We start from the raw sequence: 22,624 nt of genomic DNA on the forward strand, positions 1-22,624 counted from the left end.
AAAGAAAGTAGGCCCAGGGTAAATTAGCAATTTTCAACATAATTTAGCTAGGATGAAAGAAAATAAAAACATCTAATGCCTTATTTTATCTTCTTTAATTATATAATAATTACTTCTGGGGGATATCTCATTGAGCCCCTATCAGGGCCCCAAAAGGTAAAACAGTCAACAGAAACCAAAATTGGGATTTAAAAACTGGGATTTTTTGAAGAGTCTGAAATGCCACAAAAATTACATTGCAGCAAAGTGATATCATTTTTAGTTTCCAGCTCTTTAAAAATTCTACAAATTTGTTTCTACAATAACATTTTTATTTTTAAGACCAATGAAAATAATGCTTACCATCCTTGAATTAGCTCCAAGTGGTAATTTTTTCTCGACCAGCTAGTTTTTTTTTAAATGCGTTTTAAACCATTTGGTTACTATGGGCTGTTTTGATCCCTTTAACCCTTTATGGGCTCAAACTGTAATTCTCCCCAGAATTGATTATTGGATTAAAAAAGAGGGTAAATTCTAGTTAATTGACTTCTTGCTATCTCAGAAAGGTTTAGGCTAGAAAATGAAACTTTCAGGGATAAACCTACTAACTGAAGTATGTCCCAGTAAGGTATTTTGAAGCAATTACCTCCACTCCTTCTCCCTCTAGAGGGCCCTGACCTTGATGACCTTTAAAAATTATGTGTGTTATAAAAGTGAAACCTTGCAAAATAAATCTTCTGCTTAATTGAAGTACAAAAATTATTTTCAGTTTCATAACTTTGCTCAATTCCATTTTATAAGGTTTTAAAGATATGCAAATACATTTCCTAAATTCTGAAAAAAAAACATTGATATGGCTCAAAATTCTACTAAAATAACAGGAATTATATTTTCAGAACTAAAGGCAGAGAAAAGGCCCTCTAGAGAGAGAAGGAGTGGAGGTGGGTACTTAAAAATACCTTCCCAGACATAGTTTAGGCCTGTAGACCCATCCCTGAAAGTTTCATTTTCCCAACCTAGGCCATTTCCAAGATAGCAGGAAGTCAATTAACTAGAAATTTACCAAAAAGAGCATTGAAAAGGGCATCAAGTAATGTATTCACTTTTATCTTAGCTAATTTATGTTGAAAACTGCAAATTTAGGCCTACTTAAAGTAGACCTAGTAGAGCTGGGTGAATGAAACTTACAGGAAATATCCAAATATCAAATCTGGTAATTTCTGAAAGGTTCAATGACTTAGATTACTCTACATAGAAATTTGGTAAAATTGAGCAAACAGTATTACTGGCTTCCATATAAAGAGAATATACCACTTGAAACCTTTTTTAATGCTCTTTACAAATATAATAATTGCTTCTACCAGAAATTAGATTTAAGCACTTTTGACCTCTTAAAAATGACCTAAATATGGGGTCATTACAAATCTGTAATAGTTTAGAAACAAATTTGGGCTATATATTTGCACATCAGGGGGGGTGGGGATAAAGCATAGCATATATTAAATACATAAACTACCATTGCTGTATTTTTTTTTTTTTTTTTTTTTTTTTTTTTTTTTTTTTAATGTGTTTGTGCACATTGAATTTTAATGAGATTAAATAAAAAAACAAGTTTTTTGAAATGAAAGTAAGGAGCGACATTAAAAACTTAAAACGAACAGAAATTACTCCTTATATGAAAGGAGTTTTTCCTCCTCGACGCCCGCTCCTTGCGCTAAAGTTTTTTTATTGTTTTAAAAAGTAGAGTTGCGAGAAAGAATCAAACTTTAGCGCAAGGAGCGGGGCGTCGAGGAGGAAAAACCCCTTTCATATAAGGAGTAATTTCTGTTCGTTTTAAGTTTTAATGTCGCTCCTTACTTTCATTTCAAAAAAACTTGTTTTTTTATATTAATTTCTGGAAGTTTTTGAATTAATGCATGTCTGATTTTGGCTCTCCGTACATAAATTATTAAAATGAAATTTGCATATTAATTCTTTTTTTGGCTAAATGGCTTTCTCTTAGTTTTGATCAGACGATTTTGAGAAATAAGGGGTGGGGAAGGAGGCCTAGTTGTCTCCTATTTTTCGGTTACTTAAAAGGCAACTAGATCTTTTAATTTTTAACGAACGTTTTTATTAGTAAAAAAAAATACGCAACTTAAGAATTAACTTACGTAACAAATTTCTATATTCTTATATTTTTGATTATATATATGAGGGGGTTGATCCCCTCGTTAATACCTCGCTCTTCACACTAAATCTTGTTTTGTCCCAATTCTTTAAGAATGACCCCTGAATCAGAAAGGCCGTAGAATAAATAGTTTGAAATTACTTAAAAAATTTTTAGCATAAAGAGTGAAGTATTTATCTCCTCCTAAATACCTCACTCTTTATGCTAAAGTATTCTTAGAACCCCTTATATGCGTAATAATCTCTGTTCGTTTTAAGTTTTGATGCTTCTCGTTACTTTCAATTGAAAAACTTTTTCATGTTTATATTTTCATTGTTTGTTTTTTTATAGTAATGCTAGAAGGTCCTGAGCCCTTTGGTTGAATTTCTCTTCCCCCATGAAATATTCCTCCAAGAAAGATCCTCCCATATAGCCCCCTCCCCTGAACCCCACACCCAAACCAAAAAAAATCCCCCTGATAACGTCGGTACACTTCCCAGTAACTGTATGTAAACATTGGCCAAAGTTTGTAACTTGCAGCCCCTCTCCCAGGGACTGTGGGGGTAAGTCATCCCCGAAGACATAGTTATTATGGTCTTAGACTATGCGGAACAAAATGGCTATCTCAAAATTTTGATCTGTTGACTTTCGTAAAAAAATGAGCGTGGGAGGGGGCCTAGGTGCCCTCCAATTTTTTTGGTCACTTAAAAGGGCACTAAACTTTTCATTTCCGTAGAATGAGCCCTCTTGCGACATTCTAGGACCACTTGGTCGATACGATGACCCTGGGGAAAAAAAAACAAAAAACAAAAAACAAAAAAACAAATAAACACGCACCCGTGATTTGTCTTCTGGCAAAAAAATACGAAATTCCACATTTTTGTAGATTGGACCTTGAAATTTTTTCTATAGGGTTCTTGATACGCTGAATCCGATGGTGCGATTTTTGTTAAGATCCTATGACTTTTAGGGGATATTACCCCCTATTTTCTAAAATAAGGTAAATTTTCTCAGGCTCGTAAATTCTGATGACAAAGACTAAATTTGATGAAACTTATATATTTAAAATCAGCATAAAAATCTGATTCTTTTGATATATCTTTTAGCATCACAATTCCGTTTTTAGAGTTTCGTTTACTATTGAGTCCGGTCGCTCCTTACTACAGTTCGTTACCACAAACTGTTTGAAGAGAAATCACCAGTGCAACAGCACAAACACTTAAAAAAATACAGCAATGGTTAGTTTATGTATTTAATATATGCTATGCTTTAACCCCCCCCCCCCCCACTGATGTGCAAATATATAGCACAAATTTGTTTTCTAAACTATTACAGATTTGTAATGACCCCATATATAGGTCATTTTTAAGAGGTCAAAAAGTTCTTAAATCTGAATTTCCTGTACAACAGATTAATATATTTGTAAAGAGCATAAAAAAGGCATCGAGTGGTATATTCAATTTATATAAAAAGCCAGTAATACTGTTTGCTCCAATTTTACCAGAAATTCTAGGAAGTTTCGGTAAAATTCTAATCCATTGACTTTTTGCTATCTTGGAAAGTTGTTGGGCTAGAGAATTGAAACTTTCAGGATGTGTCTACAGGCTAAAGTATATCCCGGGAGTTATTTTGAGATCCCTAACCAATACCCCTTCCCCTCCTCTATATAACGCAGTTTTTTTGTGCATTACAGCTTATATTTTGGTCAAATTTGATCCTATATTACTATTAAAAGTGTAAATCCTTGCTTACCTTAGAAAAATTCAACTTTTCCACTGTTTTTTAAGCTACTAATATTCCCATAATTACTCATAATTCCTTCACCTGCATTGAGAAACAATTATCACCTTTAATGGTATAGTTGAGACTGGTATGAAGGTATTTAAACCCGTAAACTCTATCTTTAAAGGGCTTTTGACAGGAGTAATACAGATAAGACTTTGAACTTTTAAGGGGCTTCTCACTCAAAATTATGATTCGTTTCTACAATTGGGTAAGGTATTATGTTATATTAATTTGAAAAAATTAGAAAGATGTATTTGTAACTTACAATGGGTGATCAGATCTTAATGAAGTTTGATATTTAGAAGGATATTGTGTCTCAAGCTCTTATTTTAAATCCCGACCGGATCTGGTGACATTGGGGGGAAGTTTGGGGTGGGGGAAGCTAAAATCATGGAAAACGCTTAGATTGGAGGGGTCGGGATGAAACTTGGTGGGACAAATAAGCAGAAGTCTTACCGATCTCTCTCTCTCTGTGTCTCTCTTTCTCTCTCTCTCTCTCTCTCTAAGTTGAAGAAACTTTTCATACTTATTTTTTCATTGTTCTTTAAAAAAAATTCTAAGAAATCCTGCACCCCTTCATGGAAATCTTTTTCCCCGTGACAAATTCCTCCATGGAAAACTCCCCCCGCATAACAACCCCATCCCTCAACCCCTCCCCCAGCCAAAAACATTCCCCTGAAAGTGTCTATACACTTCCCAATAACCATTACTATATGTAACACTGATCAGGTTTTAACTTGCAGCCACTCCCACGGGGACTGTCGGGGAGTAAGTCGTCCCCAAAGACATAGTATTAGATTTTTCGACTATGCAGAATAAAATGGCTATCTCAGAATTTTGATCCGGATTTGAACTGGGAGAAAAATGAGCGAGGAAGGGGTCCAATTTTTTGATCATTTAAAAAGCGCACTAAAACTTTCAATTTCCGTTAGGATAAGCCCTCTCACGACATTCTAGGAGCACTGGGTCGATACGATCACCCTTGGGGAAAAAAACAAACAAACAAATAAACAACAAATAAACATGCATCAGTGATCTGTCTTGTGGCAAAAAATGCAAAATTATACATTTTTGTTGATAGGAGCTTGAAACTTCTACTGTAAGGTCCTTTGATACGCTGAATCTGAAGGTGTGATTTTTCGTTAAGATTCTATGACTTTTAAGGGGTGTTTCCCCCTATTATCTAAAATAAGGCAAATTTTCTCAGGCTCGTAAGTTATGATGGTTAAGTCTAAACTTAATGAAACTTATATATTTGAAATCATCATTAAAATGCAATTCTTTTGATGAAACTATTATTATAAAATTATATTTATTAGTTTTGGTTACTATTGAGCCGGTCACTCCTTACTACTGTTTGTTATCACGAACTGTTTGATTCCGTCTGTTTTGTTTTTTTTTCAGTTATTTATATTTAACATTTTAAATGGTACAGAACGAATAAATTCACAAACTTTTGCGTAGTAGATTTATTTCGATTAAAGTCCACCTTCTGACCAAAGTAAGTTTGTGATATATAAATTGTCTTCATTATCCTTACAGGTTCTATCTTTGTATGTTTTGTATTTTGGCCAACTTGATTAGGACCTTAAAATTATTGCGAAGTGAAGTTTTTGATGAGCCAAGTATTAATTACATAAAAAAACTAGTTTTTTTAACTGAAAGTAAGGAGCGACATTAAAACTTAAAACGAACAGAAATTACTCCGTATATGAAATGGATTGTCCCCTCCGCAATCCCTCGCTCCTTACTTTCAGTTAAAAAAAAACTAGTTTTTTTTATGTAATTTCTGAACGTTTTTGAATTAATGCATGTTTGATTTTGACTCTCCACACGTAAACTATTCAAATGAAATTTGCATATTAATTCCTTTTTTGGCTAAATGGCTTTCTCTTAGTTTTGATCATACAATTTTGAGAATATGGGATGGGGAAGGAGGCCTAGTTGCCCTGCAATTTTTCGGTTACATAAAAAGGCAACTATTAATTTTAATTATAACGAATTTTTTTATTAGCAAAAAATATACGTAACTTTAGAATTAACTATTGGAAAGTGTACAGACGTTTTCAGGGGGATTTTTTGGTTGGGGGGAGGGTTGAGAAGAGGAAGATATGTTGGAGGATCTTTCCATGGAGGAATTTGTCATCTGTTGATTTTTTTCTATGAATGGAGGATGGACTTTAGCATTATTAAAAAAAAAAAAACAATGAAAAAATAAATCTGAAAAAGTATCTTCAACTAAAGAAAGGAGCAGCATTAAACTTAAAACAAACAGAAATTATTATGCATAAGAGGGGTTCACCTCCTCCTAATACCTCACTCTTTACGATACGCATATTTTTACTAATATCATTACTAATTACTGAAAACATTCGTAAGAAATTAAAAGTGCTAGTTGCATTTTTAAGTAACCAAAACATTGAAGGGCAACTAGGCCTGCTCCCCATTCGTTTTTTATCAAAATCATTGGACCAAAGTTATGAGAAAGCCATTTAGCCAAAGAAATAAATATACAAATTTCGTTTAATTATTCATTCACTGAGAGCTAAAATCAAAACATGCATTGATTCAAAAACTTTCAGAAATTAAATAAAAAAAAGTTTTTTTTTAACTGAAAGTAAGGAGCAACATTAAAACTTAAAACGAACAGAAATTACTCCGTATATGAAATGGATTGTCCCTCTCCGCAATCCCTCGCTCTTTACGCTAAAGTTTGACTCTTTGCCACAATTCTGCTTTTTTAAAACAATTAAAAGCTTTAGCGTAAAGAGCGAGGGATTGCAGAGGGGACAATCCATTTCATATACGGAGTAATTTCTGTTTGTTAAGTTTAATGTTGCTCCTTACTTTCAGTTAAGAAAACTAGTTTTTTTTATGTAATTAATACTTAGCTCATCAAAACTTCACTTCACTATAATTTTTAAGGTCCTAATCAAGTTGGCCAAAAACAAATATATAAATTGTCTTCATTATCCATGTAAGGATAATGAAGACAATTTATATATCAAAAACTTACTTTGGTCAGAAGGTGGACGTTAATCTAAATAAATCTACTACGCAAAAGTTTGTGAATTCTATTTGTTCTGTACCATTTAAAATGTTAAATATAAATAACTGAAAAAAAAACCAGACCAAAATCAAACAGTTCGTAATAACAAACAGTATTAAGGAGTGAACAGCTCAATAGTAACCAAAACTAATAAATATAATTTTTATAATAATAGTTACATCAAAAGAATTGCATTTTAATGATGATTTCAAATATATAAGTTTCATTAAGTTTAGACTTAACCATCATAACTTACGAGCCTGAGAAAATTTGCCTTATTTTAGATAATAGGGGGAAACACCCCTTAAAAGTCATAGAATCTTAACGAAAATCACACCTTCAGATTCAGCATATCAAAGGACCTTACAGTAGAAGTTTCAAGCTCCTATCAACAAAAATGTATAATTTTGCATTTTTTGCCACAAGACAGATCACTGATGCGTGTTTATTTGTTGTTTTTTTTGTTTGTTTGTTTTTTCCCCAAGGGTGATTGTATTGACCCTAGTGCTCCTAGATGTCGTGAGAGGGCTCATCCTAACGGAAATTGAAAGTTTTAGTGCCTTTTTTAAGTGATCAAAAAATTGGACCCTCCCTCGCTCATTTTTCTCCCAGTTCAAATCCGGATCAAAATTCTGAGATAGCCATTTTATTCAGCATAGTTGAAAAATCTAATAAAAATGTCTTTGGGGATGACTTACTCCCTGACAGTCCCCGTGGGAGTGGCTGCAAGTTAAAAACCTTGATCAGTGTTTACATATAGTAATGGTTATTGGGAAGTGTATAGACACTTTCAGGGGGATATTTTTGGCTGGGGGAGGGGTTGAGGGGATGGGGTTATGCAGGGGGAATTTTCCATGGAGGAATTTGTCATGGGGAAAAAGATTTCCATGAAGGGGGTGCAGGATTTCTTAGAATTTTTTAAAGCACAATGAAAAAATAAGTATGAAAAGTTTCTTCAACTTAGAGAGAGAGAGAGAGAGAGAGAGAGAGAGAGAGGAGAGAGAGAGAGAGAGAGAGAGAGAGAGAGAGAGAGAGAGAGAGAGAGGAGAGAGAGAGAGGAGAGAGAGGAGAGAGAGAGAGAGAGAGAGAGAGGAGAGAGAGAGAGAGAGGAGAGAGAGAGAGAGAGAGAGAGAGAGAGAGAGAGAGAGAGAGAGAGAGAGAGAGTGAGAGAGAGGAGAGAGAGAGAAGAGAGAGAGAGAGAGAGAAAAAAAGATAGACAGAGAGAGAGAGATTGGTAAGACTTCTGCTTATTTGTCCCACCAACTTTCATCCCATCCCCTCCAATCTAAGCATTTTCCATGATTTTAGGTTCCCCCACCCTACACTTCCCCCAAATGTCACCAGATCCGGTCAGGATTTAAAATAAGAGCTTTGAGACACAATATCCTTCTAAATATCAAACTTCATTAAGATCTGATCATCCATTTGTAAGTTACAAATACATCTTTCTAATTTTTTCAAATTAATATAACATAATAACCTTACCCAATTGTAGAAACAAATCATAATTTTGAGTGAGAAGCCCCTTAAAAGTTCAAAGTCTTATCTGTATTACTCCTGTCAAAAGCTCTTTAAAGATAAGAGTTTATGGGTTTAAATACCTTCATTCCAGTCTCAACTATACCATAAAAGGTGATAACTGTTTCTCAATGCAGGTGAAGTAATTATGAGTAATTATGGAATATAGTAGCTTAAAAAACAGTGAAAAGTTGAATTTTTCTAAGGTAAGCAAGGATTTCACTTTTTAATAGTAATATAGGATCAAATTTGACCAAAATATAAGCTGTAATGCACAAAAAACTGCGTATATAGAGGAGGGGGAAGGGGTATAGTTAGGGATCTCAAAATAACTTCCGGGATATACTTTAGCCTATAGACACATCCCTGAAAGTTTCAATTCTCTAGCCCAAACAACTTTCCAAGATAGCAAACAGTCAATGGATCAGAATTTTACCGAAGTTTCTTTGGAAATCAATTTGTTTACTCTATTTTTGCTATTTAAGCATAGCCAAAAACTATTTTTTAAAGTAAACCTTTTAAATAGACCCAGGTCTATACATTATTCTTATGCCTGCTTGCCAAGAAATACTTGGTCAGCTTTCTCCTCCTGCATCACCACAAAAAAATTAATTACATGTTACCTACTTTAGTAAACCAGTCAAAAATCCCATTTTCTGTGAGTTATTTATAATTTTTGCGAGAAATTGCCATCTTGAAGTAAACTAGTTTTGACGCGTTTGAGCGAAACAATTTTGACATTTTGCTGTCTTTTTGTCCGAAAAAAAGGTAAGTTGTGTTTCTCGTTGACACAGACATTAGAAAGTCAAGGGGCAGATTCAAAATGTAACGGGAATTGACCACATTTGTTATTTTCAAATGATTTTTGTGCATGTTCTATAGTGGTAAGGAGCATTAGAATTAATTAATCAATAGAATAAAAATTTGACAGTCGGTTAATCGAGTAATTAAGGATGATGCAAAGGGACCAAGCATCGATCTACTGCTTGTACAACAACCAACTCTTTCCAATACTAAAGTGTTTGAGATTAACATAGATATTCACTCATCCTCCATCCAAATCTATTCAAAACCTCCGTCTTTACACCCTTCCAGGAAAATCCCATTTGCCTTAAATCTTTCCTTACGAATTATTCACCCTCCATTTGTTGGTTTCCTGCTTTACGTTTGATCCTAAAAGGCTACCCTAACATGAAAATTTTGGGCAATACAGCATCCTTAAATCTTCAGAAGGCTTTCTAGCCATGTTAATTTTTCTTTCATTATAGTCCTGGAAAGTGGAACTGATCATTATTTTGGTACAGCTTTCTACTTAAGATATGGTCAGTCAGTCGGGTACAAGAACATTTGCACTTCCAACTTCCAAGGTTTTTTAATTGTAAAAACAACTTGACCTTCTTGATATTCCTTGCCTTACTAGAAATTGGATTTCTAGTAAGGCCCCAACATAGAAAGTGTTGGGGTGCAATTGCTTCAGAACTTTGTAAATGTAAGTAGCGTAGCTTTCCTTCTTCTTTCTTTTCCTTTTCTTATCAGTTTAACTGATGCTCTTCTGCACCTCACCAGCCTTCTTTTCTGCTTCTCCTAAAGTATTTGGAGCCACAGTTAATGATCCCTTGATGAAATTTAATTTTCAAATGAATAGCCTTTACAAAACTCAATTCAAACAAGAGTTTGCGCACAATTTTTTTGTCAGAGAAACTCAGGTTTGCGAACCCAAGTGTAAATTATTTGTGCTTTAGGTATAAAAAACAGACATCATTTTAAATTTGTTGGGACTGGTTGGAATTTTTTCTACCTAGGAATCATGATAGGATGAGGAAAGGGCAAAAAAGTCAAAGGAAAGGCAAAGTCTCGTTCAAACAGGGCGCGTTTTAATTCCCAGTAGGAAGGATCTACCATCTTCTGAGAAAGGGTAAATATTCAGAGCGAGTCAGTGCAGCGGTCGCAGTTTACCTTGCAGCACTGATGGAGTATCTGGCTGCCAAAGTTCTTGAACTTAGTAGTAAAGCTGCACAAGACAACAAAAATTCGTATCATTTCTTGTCACCTTCAGCTTATCATTAGAAACAACGAAGAACTGAAAAAGCTTTTGTTGGGGGTTATCATTGCGCAAGGAGGTATTTTGCCCAAAATTAAAGCAGTCCTTTTACTAAAAAATACTGAAAAAAGGCAAAGGCTTAAATGAATCTATTATCAGCCCTAGGCCCTACCTCAAATTAACCAACAGCCCTTTTAAAGGCTACAAATTAATTGAATGACACTATAGCATGTGGCCACTTTGGAAGGACAAAGTTATAAAATTAAGTAAACTGAATATAAAGAGGCGGGCTTTTATATTTATTTAGTAACAAAGCACAAGAATTTTTGGAGTCGGGGGAGGTATTTTCCCTAAAAACCGTTAAATTTTACCCCAACAAAATCTAAATAAATTTTTGAGGCTTGCCATTCTGTTACAAGCAATAGTTTGCTAATAGTAACAAAAAAACAAGGGCCAATTATAAGACCATCTAATTCTACTTATCTAAACTAGCCTAGGAGGCCACAGGGTAGTTGTCAAAGGTAGAAACAGTTTGGGGGTTTGCTGGTTTGTTTCAAAAGGAAAAAAGGTTAAAAAAAAACAATGAATAAACATGTTTTGATTTTTTCTAAATTTTTGTCTGCTAAAACCTTGCTTTACGATTCTACAATTAGGTATTTTATTTCTTGTAAGTTTGCGGACCAACAATTATTTTGTAACAAAGCTTCTCAGCCAACAGCCATACCACATTGAAAGTACCCAGTCAAAAAATGGAAGTAAAAAACGTCTGGCCCAGTAATTGCTGGGATGGGTGGCTGTCTGGGAGCACTGGGTGTTCCTAAGGGGAACACCATGTTTGTATTATTTATAATTATTTTAATTTTTTCTAGGTAAAATAATATTCTAAAACAAACTCATTTCCTTGTTTTAATTGCACCAAGCTGATTATATCTTCTATAAGAAAAAAGAGAGACTAATTGGACATCTCCTTAATTTCTATCTATGAGTCAACTCTTTCGGCTTAGCTGATAATCCAATAAATCAAGTCGTAATTAAACGACCACAATATTTGACTCATTTTTATTTAAGCCAATGAACAAAGTCAAAAATTGTAATCATTATAAGCCCCCAAGATATTTTAGTTGAAAATGCCGGTGATTAAATCAAGTTGAAAGCCAACCAGAAACAAACAGTTTTTAATGGTTAATCCTCCTATTCCAGAATTGGTTCTTCAGCCCTTGGGGCATCTCCTTGATTCCTATTTGTCGTTAGAATACATTGGGAGCTTATAATGTCCCTTCAATAACAATTTTCGACTTCTTTTATTGGTTCATCAGGTAAGCCAAAACAACGTTGACTCAGATTAGTTTCTGATTTCCGAAAAGTTGACGTGTAATTCAGTATAGTCCATTTTGGGTACTTTACCACTAATTTGTGATAAAAAATTATTGAGCAGTGCATCTATGTTCAAATTCTTTTCATATATTTTTGTGCTCAACTCCATTTCAAACTTGAAACTGCCTTGGTCTTTCAATAGCATATGTAGCAAATATCTAACTGTTCCTTCTTCAGTGCCACGTAAACAATTGACTTAAATTAAAGATGAACTTTAAGGTTAGTTTTGATTTGTCTATGTCCCCATCCTCTTCACATCTTTTGTTCTCAACTCTATTGAAAAGTTCAAATTGCCTTGGCCTTTCAAGAGCATCTATAGCAAAAGTCTACCTGTTCCTTCAGTAAAGCCACGTGAACAACTGACTTAAATCAAATATTAACTTTAAAGATAGTCTTTGATTTTTTAATATCCCAATTCTCTTCTTTCAATAGCATCTATAGCAAAAGTCTACTTGTTTCTTCAATAGCGCCGCACAAACAACTCACTTAAACAGCAGACTAACTGTAAAGTTAGTCTTTGATTTTCAATGTCCAAATCCTCTTCATATGTTTTCGGGCTCGATTCCATTGGGTTAAGTTCAAACTGCCTTGGCTTTAATAGAAATTTTCTACTTGTTCATTCAATAGCGCCGCGTTAACAACTATCTTAAATAAAAGACTAACTTTAAAGTTAGCCTTTGATTTGTCTATGTCCAAATCCTTTCCATTGGTTTTCGGGATCAACTCCATTATATGGTTCAAACTGTTTTGGTCTTCCAATAGCAAAAGCTTACTTGTTACTTCAATAGCACCCCTTAAACATCTGACTTAAATCAAAGACTAACTTTAAAGTTATTTTTTGATTTGTGTATATCCAAATCCCTTTCAAATGTCAACTTCGTTGCATAGTTCAACCTTTGGGCTTTAAATAGCATCTATTAAGAAGACAACGAAGACAAGAAGACAACAGTATTCTTGATTGCGCGTAAACGACTGAATTAAATCTTTAATGACTTTCAATCTATATTCAGGAAACCTCTGCATCTTGGCAAATAATTTATGCTCAGAAGCTATTGAGTCATTTCCAGGTAAGTTGTGTTTCTTCCTCTTTACTTTTGCAAAGATTGCGATTGATATGTTGTACTCTTAAAAAAGCAAACTAAACAAAAACCGGTATTTTTAGAGTCCGAACTGTCTGAAACCGAACCTTTCCCTTTTGCCGGGATTTGAAGAAAATGTTCAAATCTATGGTCGTATTATTTTCCTGTTATATAATACGGTTATTTACAAGCTTAATCGCAATAAAACCTTAGTTTCTAGGATTTACGCTTTCTTCATTCACCTTTTCAGCTGAACAGAAAGTTTCGAGTGTCGACCTTTTCCTATGATAGCCCTGAAAAGGCTGTTTGGTAGGTAAATTACTTTTTTGATGCCTTCTTATCTACTGGCTTTTTAGAGGCCACTTTCTAGGCGGGAGGCTTTTGACAGACGATGCCCTCCTGGGTGTCGATTTCTTTGCTCCTAAGGCTTTTCTGGCAACAGTGAGTTTCTTGAAAACCTTTACAGGTTTCTTGCTACCAGCCATAGGTTTTGTAGCTGGTTATAGCCTGCTAAGGAATTTCACCAGCAATTGAATTATCCTTATTTCGATGAGGAGGTAGGGTTTGAGCGTTAAGTGTGTTAAATGCCCTGAAAAGGACCTTTGGTTAGCTTAGGATAAAAATTAAGCAAAAACAACACCTTCATTACAAAAATTTAAAACTAATAGTTTTCAAACTCAGGAACGGGAAATTTTGATCATTTTCTCCTCCAAATAAGAATTGTCAAAAGAAAAAAGAATTGAGAAAGATGTTTTTCCAGAAACTTGTCACGTGCAAAATTATATATTAACTGAATTAAATAATAAGGCCTGGATTTACCAATAGGTACACTAGGCCTGGGCCTAGGGTTGCATAATGCCAGAAAGCACAGTAAATTATCACTGAGTGATTTTTTTCTCAACAAAAATGAAAGTGATGTGATTTATCTTGGAAGTACCAGGTGCACTCCACCGCCACGGTGCCTAGTCACAGAAAAGTTGCGTTCGGTTTAGTGCTTCCTTTATCCTCAAATTTTCTGGGATTTTTCTGAGAATCTTGCAGAACGGAGCGGCAAAAATGCTCTGACCTAGAAGCGTCAAAGCTTTAAATTCGACCTTGTAAATAAGGTCCTAAACGATTATATTTGAATTACATGGGCCTTTATTTTAGAAATATTTGCCGTTCTTTTTCATATAAATGTAATAATATATAACATATTATGTAAGCATGGTAGATCTTCATAGCTAGTTTTTGATTAACAAAATCAAGCAAACATCTTTAACCGATAATTGAATGAAATCTTAAATGGGAAAGCGTCAAGACCTTAACCACAATAATTATACACAATAAAAGGCAGCTTCTGCCTAATTTCAGGTTGGGTTTAGGTAAGGATATTAAATAATTCTAATTGAAATTATATCTTGATCATAAAATGGATTCCTTAAAAGATGAGTACAATCAGGTGGCTCTCCTAAACGACGCTACTGGTCTTAGTGTAGTAATCAATAATCCAATAAAGATCAATACAACACATGGTGACACACATTGCAGAAGGGTCTACTCACAGAGACCCTTGCAGAAGGCTCTACGTGTTCACTGTACAGGAGAGTGTTCTTATGACATAGGACCTGAAAGCTAATTCTATATCTAGTGTAGACTGCCTATGTCTAAGACGAATTATCTGTAAAAGGATTGGTTTGCGTCACGAGACCTTATGTGAATTGAAACAGCCGATGCTGAAATCCTAAGTCTTGCCTATATTCACGATACTGAAATCAATTATATATTACAAGTGCATGGTGTCCACCTTCAGGACGGCTTGCAAAAGAGATTAGCCGAGGACATATTTTTAGGGCTTAAGCTGCACAGATAAATAAAATTTCGTCCAGTTCATTGCTCTTTGGGTAGCATTACTATAATTGAACAAATGTTAAGGTAGGTGCCACTAGTTTTCTAACCAAATAGACTTAAATCTAGCTGTTAGAAAACGCCAGGGGCTCTTTTAAGAGACTCATTTGTATCTGAAAATTTCAGCGTAAAGCTACGTCTTAGAAAATTTAACATTTTTTAGACATAGTATTGGCATAGACATAGGCAAGATTCAATCGTTAGTATCGGCGGTTTCAATTGACGTAGTGTCTCATAAGTCCTAGTATATTTTCTTCGAGACGGAAATCAATCTTTTTACAGATAATATGTACTAGACATAGGCAGTCTGTACTAGATACAAAATTAGCTTTCAGTTCCTGTTCGATAAAAGCACTATCCTGTACGGTGAACGTGTAGAGTAACATGTGTTGTATTAATCTTTATTGGATTGTTAATTAGTGCACTAAAACCAGTAGCGTCATTTTGGAAAGCCACCTGATTGTAGTCATCTTATAAGGAACCAAAGTTATCATCAAGATAAAGTCTAGGAATGAATGGAAGACTTGGCTTAATATAAAGCATTAATAACTTGGTCTCCCTAAAAGTAGGACTTAAGACTCTATGACGAAACGCAGTTAATGTCAATTAGAACTACTTAATATCCTTATATAAACCAAACCTGAAATTACTTATAAGCTGCCTTTTATTGTGTATAAAAATTGTGGTTAAAATATTGATGCTTTCCCAGTAAAAATTTCATTTAATTATCAGAAAAAATGTTTGATAGATTTGGTTAAGGCCTGACTGAAAGATTATCGAAAATTAGCTATGCTGATGAGACCATATTCCTACAAAAAAAGGGCGGTTATCTAATATTCTTTCAATTATAGTGCTATTACCCAAAGAGCAATGGACTAGACAACATTTTTTTTCTCTGGGCAGTTTAAGCTCAAAAATAGGTCCTCGGCTAATCTCTTGCACAATCCGTCCTGGAAGTGGACTCAATGCACTTGTAGTGTATACTTGATCGTTTGGAACACGGGTGGCATACATTTGCCAAAGAGCTTTACTTGACCTTATGAATTTGGTTTTAACATTTAAGTAGTGACGCCATAATCTAATCCAACGGGGTCCTATCCCTTCGAATTCAGATCCATGCACTTTTTTAAACTTATTCAAGACGCAGGTGCTTGTTACGCAATAGGAGTTGCTTGTCACGTAATGTGAGATGTTTTTTCTTTCGTTGTTATGTTAGTTGTTTAAAAAACCTAAGGATATGGGCAAAAAACCACTGCCAGTCACTTAAGTGAGGAACCCCCGGTTATAAGTAAGGATGACGCAATATGGGTCCTACTTAATCCTTTAGACGTTTTTGTTTTCTTCAATACGTTTCTTCTTTTCTTCAAGGCGTTTTTTAAACCGTTTTTCTTTCAAGGGTTTTTTTTCCTCAAGGTGTTTTTCCTCAAGATAGTTTTTATTTTCTTCGAGATATTTTTTCTTCAAGACATTTTCTTCGAGATGATCATTTTTTCAAGAAATTTTCCACATGTAGCCTTTATAATCCGAAGACAATAAAGGTTTTTGTCCACTAAAGAAATCGAATGTAAGAACAGAGATATCGAAAATGGAACGACGGTTAACAACCTTGACCAGCAAATTATTCCAAATGTTATGTTCCGAGAAATAAATTCTACGTGATAAGATATTTCCCCGCTCGGAAAATTCTCTGCACAGTTTCCAGATCGATAAGGCTATATATCGCGTGTTTCCTGTCTCCGGTTTCCCATAGAAGGGAGCAAATGATGAAACCATCTGATGAGATGACAAGAAACAAATTACCATCCATAAGCCATGAATGTTCTTGGCACGTGACACTCTGTGTCTCATGCGCTGTATTTCAACCAAGAATCCTTTTTGTCACAAACATCCATATTTTTAAAGCAAACACAACTCTTTTTGAAGCATGGATTTGGTTATTTTCTTCTTGTTTCGAGAAAAACCACAGTTTGAAACGTCGATTCTTGTATTTTCTTAAATTTACGATCATCAACACAGTTCATGCTCAGCGTGGCAATATGTGGCCGGCCCGTGACACCCCAGAAATACATATTGTCATTCCAAAGGCATTTTCAGGCCCGTGGTGCACTTTGGTACACACTTTCATTCCTAAAGCGCTTAAAAATTTCCCTGCAAAAATAATATTAAACTAAATTGACCTTTATTTTTATTTGAAGAGTTTTATTCGTTGTTAGAATTTGATAGTCCCAGGCAGTTCACGCCACTGTGGCATTATTTTGCTGAATCCTGACATCCTTGTGATACAAATTATTATTCTTAAGGTGTTTCGAAGGTATTTTCTTGATAAAAATTATGCTTTAAGTCAATTGATTCCTGTTTTCGTAAGCTAACCCTCCGTAATGCTCCCCCCCAGGGTAGTTCAGGCCACCGTGGCATTATTTGGCTGGTTTGTGGCACCTCTTTGATACATATTATCATTTCTAAGGCATTTTCAGATATTTTCTTGATAAAAATATGCTTTTAAATCCATTGTTTCTGTTTTTACAAGCCGACCCCTCAGTGATGCCCCCTTGTCAGTTCACTCCAACTTCACACCCTGTGGCTGGCCCGTGGCCCCCTCTGAAACACACTATAAGTCCTAAGGCATGTTCAATCATTTTCCTAGAAAATAACCCTATAAACTGAATTGACCATTACTTTTATTTGAACACAGGGACTTTCCATTTCGTTTTTAGAATGTGATAGTCCAAGGTAGTTCACGCCACCTTGGCAATATGTGGCTAGTCCAAACATCCCTGTGATACAAGTTATCATTTGTAATGTATTTCCAACAATTTTCATACAGAAATAACCAAATTGCAACAATGAAGCATAATGAAGATTCATCGTGGAACAACAAATCTAAAAGATGAAGACAACGGCTATAACTGTACATGAAAATTTTATTAATGAACACATTTAAAAACATAATAACAATTTTTTCCTGTGGAACTTAAATCAGTTTTACATGTAAGAAAGGGATATTTCAGCTATAAAGTCGTTCAATCAACGATTATCTAAATAAATGCTGAAAAATTTGCTGCAAGTGCACCCACGACATCGAAAATATAATACTCCATAACAACTAAAGCTTTTAATCGATAAATCTTGACCTTGCTTCCAATCTTGAACTTGTTTGAAAAGCTTTCAACTTGTTTCTGGTAAATCTTGAACTTGCTTCGATAACCTTTGCAATTTGACGAGAACGAGCATAAACCTCATAATGTATTCAAGATTTCTTGAATAAACCTTTTTCTTATACCCATCAACAAATGGTTTTGTATATTTCCCACTGTAAAGTTAAAACCGTTTAAAGGACCGTTTATAGGAAACCATTTAAGGATGGTTAACTCCATCCTTACATTTTAGAAATAGCTCTTAAGTTTTAACATCGCTCCTTACTTTTAGAAAAAATTTGATATATTTTCATAACTTTTCTTCTTTAATTTTGTATTTAATTATTGTTAAAAAGGGTATATAATTTGAAAAATTCTTGAATGAGTTTTCTCCTATTTTCCAGTTATTTTATAAAAACTGGCTGCATGACAGCACACTGTGGCATCCGTCTTCGTCATTTAAGTGTTTTCTGATGTTTGTGTATCCTGAAAGATATTTTTCATTTGAACAGTGGGAACATACCATTCCATTATTAGATCATGACACTCTATGGCGATTCCCAGCCAGTGACACTCCATGACTGGCGTCTGGAACTCTATGGTGCACATATTCATTCCGAAAGTATTTTCAACCATTTTTCTTCAAGAAATAGCCTAACCAGACAAAGCGTATACAAAAAAAATGATGGTTTAAACTTGAAGGAAAATTCCAATAGCATTTCTTCTGATGACTCGTGGCAATTCACGCCAGCGTGGCAGCCTATGACACCCTTCATCATCACTTAAACGTTTTCTGATGTTTCAATATCCCGACAGACATTTTTTATCTGAACATTGGGAACACACCATTTCATTATTAGATCCTGTTACTCTATGGTAATTCCCAGCCCGTGAAACCCTGTGGCTGGCTCGTGGCACCCTATGGCACATATTAATATTCCTAAAGAATTTCTAGGCATTTTCTTGATATAAATCATACTTTAAATCCATTGATTTGTGTTTTTAAAAGCCAATAATATTACCTCCAAGGTATTTTTGTGATTTTTTTTAATGAAATGATATCCAATTCCGCTTTTGGCCCCGCTTACATCGATTCCAGGTCCGATTCGACTGGCATAATCCCAGCGATTCCAGTTCTGTCAGTTCCTGTTTCCCACCTCAGCCCCCCTGTCAATCAGATAGGCAACTGAAGTTACTCATTAACAAAGGTTTTTTGTTTTTTCCAGTTCTATATCATTTCAAAGGTGTGATAGGACGGTGGGATGTTAAATTGAAAAAAATTGCAGACTTAAATCAAAGATTTGCCATGTATTTGGATTATCTTAAGTAAATGTTTAATGTAACATACTAAAGAAAAGCTTGAATCAAGGAAGGTACCCTGAGAAGCCTTTTTTGATTTTGAAATCTGAAGGTATTATTAACGGATTCATAGTAGAATTAGACATGGTGTGCTGGTAATGAGATTGACAAACACATCTTGAAATGATTTCTATGTAAATTTGACACTTTATTAGCAGATTGTTCTGTCAAGTGAATATTTTTTTAGGGGTCCTATAGGACAACAGGCTGTTAAATTACTGAGAATCTGAAACTTAAATGTGAAACTAAACTTAAATGTTTACTGAATATTCAATAACTGAATGTTTATTGAATTACTCTTCTATTTTGTATATTGAAAAAGATGTCTGAATTTGGCCAAAACCTTTAAAAAAGGATCATTTTCCTATTTTTAAGCAAATTGAAATCATTCTTTAAGAAAGATTCTATTCAATGTCATAATTCTGACTCGGCTAGTGGATAGACCTGAAACTAACGAATTTGTTGATATTAGTATTTTGTCCTTCCAGTGCAAGATGCCACCAATTGCAAAATTGATCAGCTGATCGCAAAATTGTATAGTTCAAAGGGACCGTAAAACATAAATTTATCCTTAAAAAAGGGGTTTTTCACTACCATAGAAGGGTTGTTTATACTCCATAGCATGTTGCTCACCTTGGAGGGTCATTTATTAACGGTGAGAATCCTAATCCCCGCCATCCAGAAAAATGTGGAGCAAATGAACTGACTTTGCATCAGTTTTGTAAAATTGTATTGAATTTCCGTCTTAAAAAATTGCTCAAGTGGGAGGGAAATGAAGTGAATTTGATAAAAGTGTTCCTCTCATTGTAACACTAGATGAGATCCTAAATAAAAAGCTGAGTTAACTTATTCTCGATGTAATTTGTAAAATATCGTCTTCTTTTTGCTGAGACGAATATATCTTTAATTCTATTGATTTCATTTTTTAAATGATGCAGTATTTGCTCACATTGTGTTTTACGTTGGTATTAGCCTCTGGTAAATCACTTTTCTTTACATGTCTCTTATCTCCAAACGATTGATATCTATTTTTCTTTTCTAGGTTGGCAGACCCAGGCAGTAATTTCGCAATTATTCTTGTTGAGGTCTGAATATTCTGTTACTGTCTTGTTATGTGATGGCGTTCATTTTTACATAAAAAGCCATTGCAACAGATTAGGGTTCTTGTAATTGTAAAGCTAAAATGAAAACCAAGGGTTCTCAACCTTAAATGCACTAAATTCTAATTCAGTTATTTTTTATTTTTCTTTCTCTCGCCTTTTCACATCTTAAAAGAAATAGAACCCTTAACATATTTTGAAATCAATTCTCTTTTTTGCTCATCACTCACTAAACGAATTTACTGCTCACCCACGCTCTTCTGATCCGTCTACGATCTCTGCTCCTCAGCCAAGGAACCGCATCCTGAGTCAATTGAAGTGAAACAGAATATTTTTCTTTTTTTATTAATAAAGATTAACTAACTTGTTTAAATAGATCTTTTTATTTTGTATTCTTAAATTTTTTTCCTATTCTCTGTTTGTTTTAAGTTCGATAACTTCGTGGAGTCAATTATGCTCCATGTAATTTGCAAAATTTTATCTTCTTTTTTGCTGAAAAGAATATAACTTTTGAATTCGATTTTTCTTTTTGAAATGAGATTGCATCTGTATGTATAATGCTTACATGTTTGCGTTAGCTTCTGGTTGATGAAGAAGCAATCAAATCTTGAAAATCCGGTATCTTTTCATAGGTATCTCAAGTTTTTTTTGAATGCCCAAGCAAATTTTCAAGAATAAAATGGTAATAAAATATTATAGAAGAATATGACCTAGCCTTCTAAAGAACTTTAAAGAATCAACAGGAAGTCAATTCTTTTGATGTATGTATTGCTATCACAATCAATTTTTTTTAATTTCGATTACCGTTGGACGGTGCTAAACACTAATTTAATAAACCCCTGGAAAAGAAATGAGTAACAGGAAACACGATCTTTTTGTGTGTGTTTTTTGAAGGGGGAGGGGGTATTTACATCAAAATGGTAGCTTAAGGTGTACTATTCGGAGATTTTGGAGAAATCGTGACTAGATGAACGCCATATTTCAACTTGAACTGAAAATGCCTTACCTCTTGACTGAAAGGAGATGAGGGTTGCTGAACTTAGGCAACGGATCCAACACTAAGAGATGACAGAACTAGACCTTCTGAAGCTAAAGATCTGGTAGCTATCCGACTAGCCAATTAGGACAACCCTTCTCCAGCTGGGTGTGCTTTTAATGCCTTAGTTAGTTCATTAATATGCTCCTTGACATATTGAATTACTTCTAAATCCGGAAACTATTCTTTCTCTTGGCATGAAAGGTTATATAATCTGGAATAACATAAAACAGCATTAAGGGTTGAATTTGGAGTAAAAGAGGTTTTAAGGGGAGTTTCCCCTTAGACAAATTTGAAGGATTCTGGTGCTCTTCTTATTTGACCATATAGTCTAAACTTTCAGGGGATCCAAATGTTATGCTGACGGGGGAATTAATACTCGGAGAAGTGTTTTTTGTTTTCTTACCAAAGAACTATATCATGGAAGCGACTTATAAGACCTTAAATCCCCACCTCAAAATGATTGTCTTGACTCGTAAAAACGTAACAAAAATGGATTTAAACAATTATTTAATATTTTTGTTTTTGTTTGTATAATATTTTGTTTGTGGGGGCCAAAAAAGCCCCACCCCCGAAATAAATCCCGGATACGGCCCTGTTTAATTCCTTGCGGATTATACCACACAGGTCCATTACTAATATATTTCTGAAGCCATTGTTGATTACAGGGAAAATTCCAATCCTTCAATAGATTGAATCGTTATTGAAAACGTCTGTTCAGATTTTCTCGGTTTTCAACCATTCAACTCTTCTGAAACTTGGATACAGAAAGAAACAACATGAATTCTGAAAGTACCAGACCAACCTTATGAGAATGAACTTATTTTGGGTTGAGTAAAATCCGGAGATCTCAAATTGCAACATTCTATGTAAACTATCAAACAACTTGTGAGTTTTCAGATCGTTTTGCAGCACTTATTTATTATCGAATGGTCAGCAAAATTAACATTTGTATTTTGTGTAGTTACTTCATTGTTTTACAGTTAAAAGCTATAATCAAACCGCAATAGTTACTGAGTTTGATGTAAATCGTGGTAGACATTTTGTCAGCATTTAATCCCATAATTTTATTACTCAAGTTTATCTTTTGCACTAATCTAGAAATTGAGTGGGTGAAATTGACCATAAATTAGA

The 22,624-nt window shown here is 34.5% G+C and overlaps 1 protein-coding gene and 1 long non-coding RNA gene across 2 annotated transcripts in view; both read left to right on the plus strand.

Moving 5' to 3' along the window:
- The window catches only part of LOC136039490 (syntaxin-binding protein 5-like), a gene marked incomplete in the record, with an annotated part of 340,696 nt that overhangs the window by 265,416 nt on the left and 52,656 nt on the right, over positions 1 to 22,624 (plus strand).
- LOC136039492 (uncharacterized) lies at positions 9,290 to 20,777 on the plus strand. The gene is made up of 3 exons (XR_010620459.1): positions 9,290 to 9,364; positions 12,906 to 12,962; positions 20,397 to 20,777. It is a non-coding gene; the product is annotated as an uncharacterized LOC136039492 (long non-coding RNA).

Source organism: Artemia franciscana, chromosome 19, assembly GCF_032884065.1.
Source record: "Artemia franciscana chromosome 19, ASM3288406v1, whole genome shotgun sequence".
Lineage (NCBI taxonomy): Eukaryota > Metazoa > Arthropoda > Branchiopoda > Anostraca > Artemiidae > Artemia > Artemia franciscana.